Source organism: Oncorhynchus masou, chromosome 31 (genome assembly GCF_036934945.1).
Source record: "Oncorhynchus masou masou isolate Uvic2021 chromosome 31, UVic_Omas_1.1, whole genome shotgun sequence".
Lineage (NCBI taxonomy): Eukaryota > Metazoa > Chordata > Actinopteri > Salmoniformes > Salmonidae > Oncorhynchus > Oncorhynchus masou.
Genome location: NC_088242.1, coordinates 302,375 through 311,699, shown reverse-complemented (window position 1 = coordinate 311,699; position 9,325 = coordinate 302,375). Strand labels below are relative to the sequence as shown.

General features: G+C 45.3%; 1 pseudogene; it reads right to left on the bottom strand.

Annotated features, from left to right (window-relative positions):
- Nucleotides 1–5,972: 5,972 nt before the first annotated feature.
- Nucleotides 5,973–9,325, bottom strand: part of LOC135524866 (protein jagged-1b-like) — a 125,554-nt pseudogene continuing 122,201 nt past the window's right edge.

The following is a 9,325-nucleotide window of genomic DNA, read 5'->3' as shown; positions in this document are numbered from 1 at the left end:
TGGTAGGGGTAGTGGTAGTGGTAGGGGTAGTGGTAGGTAGTGGTAGGGGGTAGTGGTAGTGGTATTGGTAGTGGTAGTGGTAGGGGGGGTAGTGGTGGTAGGGGGTAGTGGTAGTGGGGGGTAGGGTTAGTGTAGTGGTAGGGGGGGGTAGTGATAGTGGTATTGGTAGGGGGGTAGTGGTAGGGAGGGGTGGTAGTGGTATTGGTAGGGGGTAGTGGTAGTGGTAGGGGGTAGTGGTAGTGGTAGGGGGTAGGGTTAGTGGTAGGGGGTAGTGGTAGTGGGGGGTAGTGGTAGGGAGGGGTAGGGGGTAGTGGTAGGGGGTAGTGGTAGTGGTATTGGGGGTAGTGGTCGTGGTAGGGGTAGTGGTAGTGGTAGGGGGGTAGTGGTAGGGGGTAGTGGTAGAGGGTAGTGGTAGGGGGTAGTGGTAGTGGTTGGGGCTAGTGGTAGTGTTAGGGGGTAGTGGTAGGGGGTAGTGGTAGTGGTAGGGGGTAGTGGGAGTGGTAGGGGGTAGTGGTAGGGGGTATTATACCCCATCTATTTTGTGAAGTGCACCAGTCCCTCCTGCAACAAAGCATCCCTACCACATGATGCTGCCACCCCCGTGCTTCACGGTTGGGATGGTGTTCTTCAGTTTGCAAGCCTCCCCCTTTTTCCTCCAAACATAACGATGGTCATTATGGCCAAACAGCTCGATTTTTGTTTCTCCAAAAAGTACGATATTTGTCCCTATGTGCAGTTGCAATCCATAGTCTGTTTTTTTTAAATGAAGGTTTTGGAGCAGTGGCTTCTTCCTTGCTGAGCGGCCTTTCAGGTTATGTTGATATTGGACTCGTTTTACTGTGGATATAGATACTTTTGTACCCGTTTCCTCCAGCATCTTCACAATGTCCTTTGCTGTTGTTCTGGGATTGATTTACACTTTTTGCACCAAAGTACATTCATCTCTTGGAGACAGAATGTGTCTCCTTCCTGAGCGGTATGACGGCTGCGTGGTCCCATGGTGTTTACACTTGCGTACAATTGTATGTACAGATGGACGTGGTACCTTCAGGTCTTTGGAAATTCCTCCCAAGGATGAACCAGACCTTTGGAGGTCTACAATTTTTGTTCTGAGGTCTTGGCTGATTTCCCCATGATGTCAAGCAAAGAGGCACTGAGTTTGAAGGTTGGCCTTGAAATACATCCACAGGTACAACTCCAATTGACTCAAATTATGTCAATTTGCCTATCAGAAGCTTCTGAAGTCATGACATAATTTTCTGGAATTTTCCAAGCTGTTTAAAGGCACAGTCAACTTAGTGTATGTAAACTTCTGACCCACTGGAATTGTGATACAGTGAATTATAAGTGAAATAATCTGTCTGTAAACAATTGTTGGAAAAATTACTTGTGTCATGCACGAAGTAGATGTCCTAACCGACTTGCCAGAACTATAGTTTGTTAACAATAAATTTGTGGATTGGTTGAAAAACGAGTTTTAATGACTCCAGCGTAACTGTATGTAAACGAGTTTTAATGACTCCAGCGTAACTGTATGTAAACGAGTTTTAATGACTCCAGCGTAACTGTATGTAAACGAGTTTTAATGACTCCAGCGTAACTGTATGTAAACGAGTTTTAATGACTCCAGCGTAACTGTATGTAAACGAGTTTTAATGACTCCAGCGTAACTGTATGTAAACGAGTTTTAATGACTCCAGCGTAACTGTATGTAAACTGTAGTTTTAATGACTCCAGCGTAACTGTAGGTAAACGAGTTTTAATGACTCCAGCGTAACTGTAGGTAAACGAGTTTTAATGACTCCAGCGTAACTGTATGTAAACGAGTTTTAATGACTCCAGCGTAACTGTATGTAAACGTCCGACTCCAACTGTACATAAAAATGGTATCTATGAGTTCATCTGACCGTGGGGAAGTAAATCCCAATGAAATGGCAGAAATCCCAAACTAAAAGCTCTGTAGTGCCTCAGGGATGTATGTTGGGCCAAATATATTTCAATTCAGGAAGTAAACTGAAATGTCAATCTTGCTTGATTTCAGTTGACTACTTGACTTCCTGAATTGGAACAGAATTGACCCCAACCCTGTTCAGGCCCATGTGGACCTAGTAGGATATTTCTGGAAAAATGTCAGTCTTCGGGACAGTCCGTCTGATTGGAAGGAGTCTAGCTCTGGCCTACAGTAATCACTAGTAAACAAAACAAGAATGAGACCTTGTTGCTTTTCTTTTTCTTCTTTTTTGGTCTGTCATCTCACCATGAAGTTGTTCCCACACTAGTTTCTGAGAACCTCCCTGTCGTAGGCTCTAACTAAAATGTCTGGCTAACAGTCTGGGTATAGGATAAAGACCCTTCGGGTTTTCCCTACGAAGTGTACCACTGTTGTCCAGTAAATAGGGTGGCAGTCACTGATTATCTGAACTGACATTACTATTCCTTTACTTGAGTGTTCATTTCTGCCGAACACTTGTTTATTTTGACGATAAAAAAAGCTTTTTTCTAAATTTAAATTGGACTATCCTTGTGACATTGTTACCTACAAGGATATACCATTACAAAAAAATACAAAACAAACTTTTGAAGGCAGTTTTATAACCGTGCGTTGAGCAATTCGCATTAAGCACTCCTCCAGTCTGCCCTGACATCAGCATGATGTTTTACCCAATAAAATATTAAAAAATTAAATAGCAATTAAAGACGCTCACCTAACAGAGTTTACCGATCATTGACACCGATCAATACAAAACCTTTCTGTAACCGAATAAGTTCTATCATGGTGAAAATCAGACTTCTCTTTGACTGTTGCTTTTAGCAAAACAACTAAGAGAAGAGCAGCATGTCCTGTGTTTACCTCAACCATGTGCTTTATTCTGATTGGTCGAGAGAGTCAATTGTTGTAAAATAATGTCAAATGCCCTAATTTACACAGTAGCTACTTTTCCAATAAAATCCCAGACTGGTGTTGGGTACTGTATAAAACCCTACAACTTCCTGACAGGTATGTGTTGTGCATGGGGTGAACTGAGGGGTACATTCTGTAAACAAAGACAGTGCATCAACAATCTACAGCAGGTTTGGGTAAATCCCACCAATCAGGTCTGAGTGAATCTGACCAATCATGTATTTCTATATTAATAATTTCATCCAGTCACTTTACTCAAACCATGAATCCAGAACAGGGACTGTTTTATTATCTCTTTTCATAAAAAAAAACTATTTAATAAATATTGACCTTTTTCAAAAGAACAAAACCCTCTAAAAAGATTGCCAGGATTGCATCATCATCAACACAAATACAATCTAAAATCCATAACAAGAGAGGAACACTAAATGAATGTTTCCATGATGTCATAAAGCACTAAACATCTGAGAAATAAAAAACATGTCTGCTTTCAAAGAGCCTTTCAATAGTTTCCAATAACATGTGCATTTAAGACAGAAACAAAACAACAGTCTCCCACAGCGCTGAGCAGAGAGAGAAGGAAATACGCCTTTACGTGATCCTGTTCCCATTGACACCCTAGACCAGCGTTTCCCCAACTCCGTCCTGGAGACTCCAAGAGGTGCACCTTTTGGCTTTGTTCTATACAGCTGATTCTAATAATCAAAGATGAGTTTTGAATCAGATGTGTAGAGCTAAGAGCAAAAACCATAAACATGCACCTCTTGGCATCGACAGGACTACGTTTGGGAAACGCTGCCATAGCTCGAGTCCCAGATCTGTCTGTGTAGTCTTCCCAACATGTGTGACAGCAGTCATAGCAATGGACATGACAAGACAGCACCAACAGATCTGGAACTCAGGCTAGACTATTGACCTCCCCTACTGTTCCAGTAGACATTGATGTGTGATTGTTGTGTGATTTGCCATAGGGGAGAGTAGGGTAAGTTGAGCCAGCCTTCTTTCTAGGAAACCATACAGAAAACGTATCAGTTGGCCAAATATTTATAATTTCACGGAGTCAGTGAAGGAAGAAACCACATGGAGAAGTGGATGAACAAATCAGGTCCAATAAACAGATTTTCCCCCAAGTCAAATTAATTTCATGATGCTTGTATCTAAATCGAAGTATATTTAAAGATCGTTGTATATATCAGCTGGGGTCTCTTTCAGCTTCAGTATGAGGTCTGAACCGAGCATGAAAGTGCATCCTTGTAGCTGCGTGGGCAAATATAGTCAAAATGTCTGCCTTGGGTTAAATTGAGACAAATGAAGTGTTTTCTTCCCAGGATAAATTGTGCCAAGAGACCACTTTTTCTTTTCAAAACTGTAATTTCTACATGAATTCTGATTATGTCCAGGGATACACAACATCCTGAAATATATGTAGATATCTTTATTAGAAAGAATACTATATTTCCTTGACGGAGTGATGATGAATGTAACAACAACAAAAAAAGGCTGGATTTACCACACTCTCCCCTAAGTTGTCAGATATTGTTTGGTGAGAATGTGTGTGATACACTATTTTTTGTGCTTTGATCATTTGTGGATTATGAGTTAGATGCTGCTAAAGGCGGTTTGTGTTTTCAGGACAAACAATATGTCTGCCACCATCGTTCAGAATTTAGAACAAAGCAACCAGTCTTGTTTTTATTACATCATCCCCCTAACCTGCAAAGTCTTGGCAAAATGGATATTTGAAAACATCTGAAATCATTATTTAAACAAATAAATAAAATAAACAGGGAATTACTTTTTCTTAGAAAAGTCCTTATTTTCTTGTTCCTCTGACGTTTCATAAAATAAAAATGTCAATCAAAATTAAATGTAAACTTACAAAGCTACCGAAACCTTCAAAATCTAGAGACAGAACATATAAATAAAATCTTTAGGCTCTTGATTATTATTAAGTTAATAAATCAAATATACACAATGATCAATAAATGTACATAGCTACACGTTGTAGATTGCCGTGGACATTCTTCATCGTGCCAGTGGCCCCGCCCACCACAAACAAATGATAAGCCACGTCAATCAAGATGGATTTGTTCAGTTGATGTAGTGGGAAGCTAAAAATACATTTTCACATAGACAGAACTAGTTTTAAACCAACAGATGGAAAACTCACAAATATAAAATATACTGTGCTGTCGCTAACTTAAGTGTTTCATTCTTTAGACTATTTTGCAATGACTTTGCAGAAAACCCCAAGAGGAAAGGGAGGCCTTCCAACAACATCCACTAACTGAACAGTGACTTTGCAGAAAACCAAGGAGCCCTATGGGAGGAGCCCTATGGGAGGGAGCCCTATGGGAGGAGCCCTATGGGAAGAGCCCTATGGGAAGGAGCCCTATGGGAGGAGCCCTATGGGAGGGAGCCCTATGGGAGGAGCCCTATGGGAGGGAGCCCTATGGGAGGAGCCCTATGGGAGGAGCCCTATGGGGAGGAGCCCTATGGGAGGAGCCCTATGGGAGGAGCCCTATGAGAGGGAGCCCTATGGGAGGAGCCCTATGGGAGGAGCCCTATGGGAAGAGCCCTATGGGAAGGAGCCCTATGGGAAGGAGCCCTATGGGAGGGAGCCCTATGGGAGGAGCCCTATGGGAGGAGCCCTATGGGAGGGAGCCCTATGGGAGGAGCCCTATGGGAGGAGCCCTATGGGAGGAGCCCTATGGGAGGGAGCCCTATGGGAGGGAGCTCTATGGGCGCTGGTCAAAAGTAGTGCACTTATTAGTAGGTAATAATATTAGGTAATAAGTGTTGAAATATGAAAACACAGCACCTGGTTCTCAGCCTCAACCTTTACTGCCAGTGTAGCCAGCTTGTCCAAACTTAAATTAACAGTCATGGGCAATGTCCCAAATGGCACTCTAATCCCTACATTGTGCATCAAACCCATAGGGCCCTGGTCAAAAGTAGTGCACTACACAGGAAATAGGGTACCACATCTGATGCAGCCATGGATTCATTCATCCAAACAACAAACCTTGTAATCACACAATAATGAACTACAAATCCCAGAACACCCCCCCCCCGGTCCTCTTCACTAAGGTCAATGGTTGCACGAAAACAGTGTCAACACAGCGTATCAGAAGAATGACCTTGCCGGGATGACCATAACGTCCAGGAAGGGGGAATTCTTTACACAGGGTTTTCATGCTACTTCCTGCCTCTTGCTATATCATTTCCTGCTATACGATGTAGTCCATCCTGTTGATGCTGTGTGGCGTCTCCAGGGTTCTGTTGTAGTCCATCCTGTTGATGATGTGTGGCGTCTCCAGGGTTCTGTTGTAGTCCATCCTGTTGATGATGTGTGGCGTCTCCAGGGTTCTGTTGTAGTCCATCCTGTTGATGCTGTGTGGCGTCTCCAGGGCTCTGTTGTCCTGTTTATTAACCCAGTTAGGGTGTTTGGAGCTGGGCTGCACCGCGGTCCTGACGTCCTCGTCGATGGGCCCGTTGGCCCCCAGGCCTCCATTGAGGCCCTGATCCTCCCGCTCCACCAGTGTGTAGGCAGGCTGTTTGGCTGTAACCACAAAGCGTCCTTTATTCCCTAGCTGTCTCTCTTTATCGTCGTCCTCCTCCCCCTCAGGGCGGTGGTGTGTTCGTACCTTGGCGACGATCGAGTTTTTATCCTCGTAGTCTTTGATGACCACCGACGTCGTAAGATGGCCGCTGCCGGCGTGTTTCACGTTGATGGGATTCTTGATCTGGTTGAGCTGCTCGCGGACGTTGTTGGTGGTGTTGTCATCTGTCGCCGCGGACGACGAGGCTCCGTTGCCATGTTTCCGCCGGCGACGCATGCAGTACAGGAAGACGGAGACCAGCACCAGGATCCACAAGACGATGAAGACTGAAGAGAGGAGGGGGACCATGTAGTCTAAAGAGGGAAGATACAAGACAGAAAGGGTCAGTTTGGCTGTACACACAATCCATCAACATTATATTAGGCCAGCTGACAGTATTAATTAACCATTACAATTGCGCTGAAAGTTTATGAATGAGTCTGTCCTAAAAAGTTAACTTCTTCGGGCTAGGGGGCAGTATTTGGAAGTTTGGTTGCACAAAGTAAACTGCCTGTTACTCAGGCCCAGAAGCTAGGGATAAGCATATAATAAGTACTGCATAGTATTGGATAGAAAACACTCTAAAGTTTCCAAAACAGTTAAAATAATGTCTGTGAGTATAACAGAACTGATATGGCAGGCAAAAACCCGAGGACAATCCATCCAGATTTTTTTTTGTTCAGCTCACCCTTGATTACTATGGCGGTCAATGGGAATATAAAAGGAAGTCCTCCCAGATTGCAGTTCCTAGGGCTTCCACTAGATGTCAACAGTCTTTAGAAAGAGTTTCAGGCTTGTTTTTGAAAAATCATCTAGAATTTGTAGTTTTAGAAAGTGGCTCCCATTTTGGCTGTAGTGTTTGTTGCTCGTTACGGTGAGTGCACGTACTTCGTTATTTTTCTCCGGTAAGGGTCTCTGGTATTCTCCGTCTTAAATTGTATTGTTTATTTACATAACAGGGTACCCGAGGATTGATTGGGAACATTGTTTGATATGTTTGGAAGAAGTTTATTGGTAACTTACGGGATGCATTTGTATGCATTTTGAACGAAGGAAACGGGTGGATTACTGAGTCTAGCGCGCCAATGAAACTGACAAACGGACCATTTGTTATGTAGCTGGGACCCTTGTGATTGCAACCAGATGAAGATCTTCAAAGGTAACTGATTTGTTTTTTTGACATTTCTGACTTTCGTGACACTTCTGTTTGGTTGGAAAATGTATGTAATGCTTTTGTGTGCAGGGTGCTGTCCTCAGATATGGGTATGTCCTCAGCATGGTGTGCTTTCTCTGTAAAGCCTTTTTGAAATCTGACAAAGTGGCTGGATGAATAAAACGTTAAGCTTTTAAATGATGTAAGAAACTTGCATTTTCATGAATGTTTAATATTACGATTTCTGTCATTTGAATTTCACGCTCTGCAATTTCACTGAATGTTGTCGAGGTGTGACGCTAGCGTCCCAATGATCGGTAAGTAGTTAAGCAAGTTAATATTGATGTTAGCAACACTCGAAGGCCCTAAAAGCTGTAACTTCACATCACTGGGGAATACCAACATCTCTGCATTCGCCAGTAAACCAGGAGGAACACCGGTGTATTTCTTCCCAAAATGTTTTTCCAATGAATGATGCTGAACAATGATTCATTACATTTATGCTACTGCTGTGCTCTCAAGCTTCCCAACAGCATGGCCTGAAGACCTGCCTGTGAGGGGAGGGGAGGTGGATGGGAGGGGGGAGGAGGATGACAGGAACATCATGGCCTGTGACAGGGGGAGGAGGAGGGGGAGGATGACAGGAACATCATGGCCTGTGACAGGGGAGGAGGAGGGGGAGGATGACAGGAACATCATGGCCTGTGACAGGGGGAGGAGGAGGGGAGGATGACAGGAACATCATGGCCTGTGACAGGGGAGGAGGAGGGGAGGATGACAGGAACATCATGGCCTGTGACAGGGGGGAGGAGGAGGGGAGGATGACAGGAACATCATGGCCTGTGACAGGGGAGGAGGAGGGGAGGATGACAGGAACATCATGGCCTGTGACGGGGGAGGAGGAGGGGAGGATGACAGGAACATCATGGCCTGTGACAGGGGGAGCAGGAGGGGAGAAAGACAGGAACATCATGGCCTGTGACCGGGGAGGAGGAGGGGAGGATGACAGGAACATCATGGCCTGTGACACGGGGGGAGGAGGAGGGAGGATGACAGGAACATCATGGCCTGTGACAGGGGGAGGAGGAGGGGAGGATGACAGGAACATCATGGCCTGTGACGGGGGGAGGGGAGGAGGGGGAGGATGACAGGAACATCATGGCCTGTGACAGGGGAGGAGGAGGGGGAGGATGACAGGAACATCATGGGGAGGGGGAGGAGGGAGGATGACAGGAACATCATGGCCTGTGACAGGGGAGGAGGAGGGGAGGATGACAGGAACATCATGGCCTGTGACAGGGGGAGGAGGAGGGGAGGATGACAGGAACATCATGGCCTGTGACAGGGGGAGGAGGAGGGGAGGATGACAGGAACATCATGGCCTGTGACAGGGGAGGAGGAGGGGAGGATGACAGGAACATCATGGCCTGTGACAGGGGGAGGAGGAGGGGAGGATGACAGGGAGGAGGAGGGGAGGATGACAGGGGGGAGGAGGAGGGGAGGATGACAGGAACATCATGGCCTGTGACGGGGAGGAGGAGGGGAGGATGACAGGAACATCATGGCCTGTGACAGGGGGAGGAGGAGGGGGGAGGATGACAGGAACATCATGGCCTGTGACAGGGGGGAGATGACAGGAACATCATGGCCTGTGACAGGGGGAGGAGG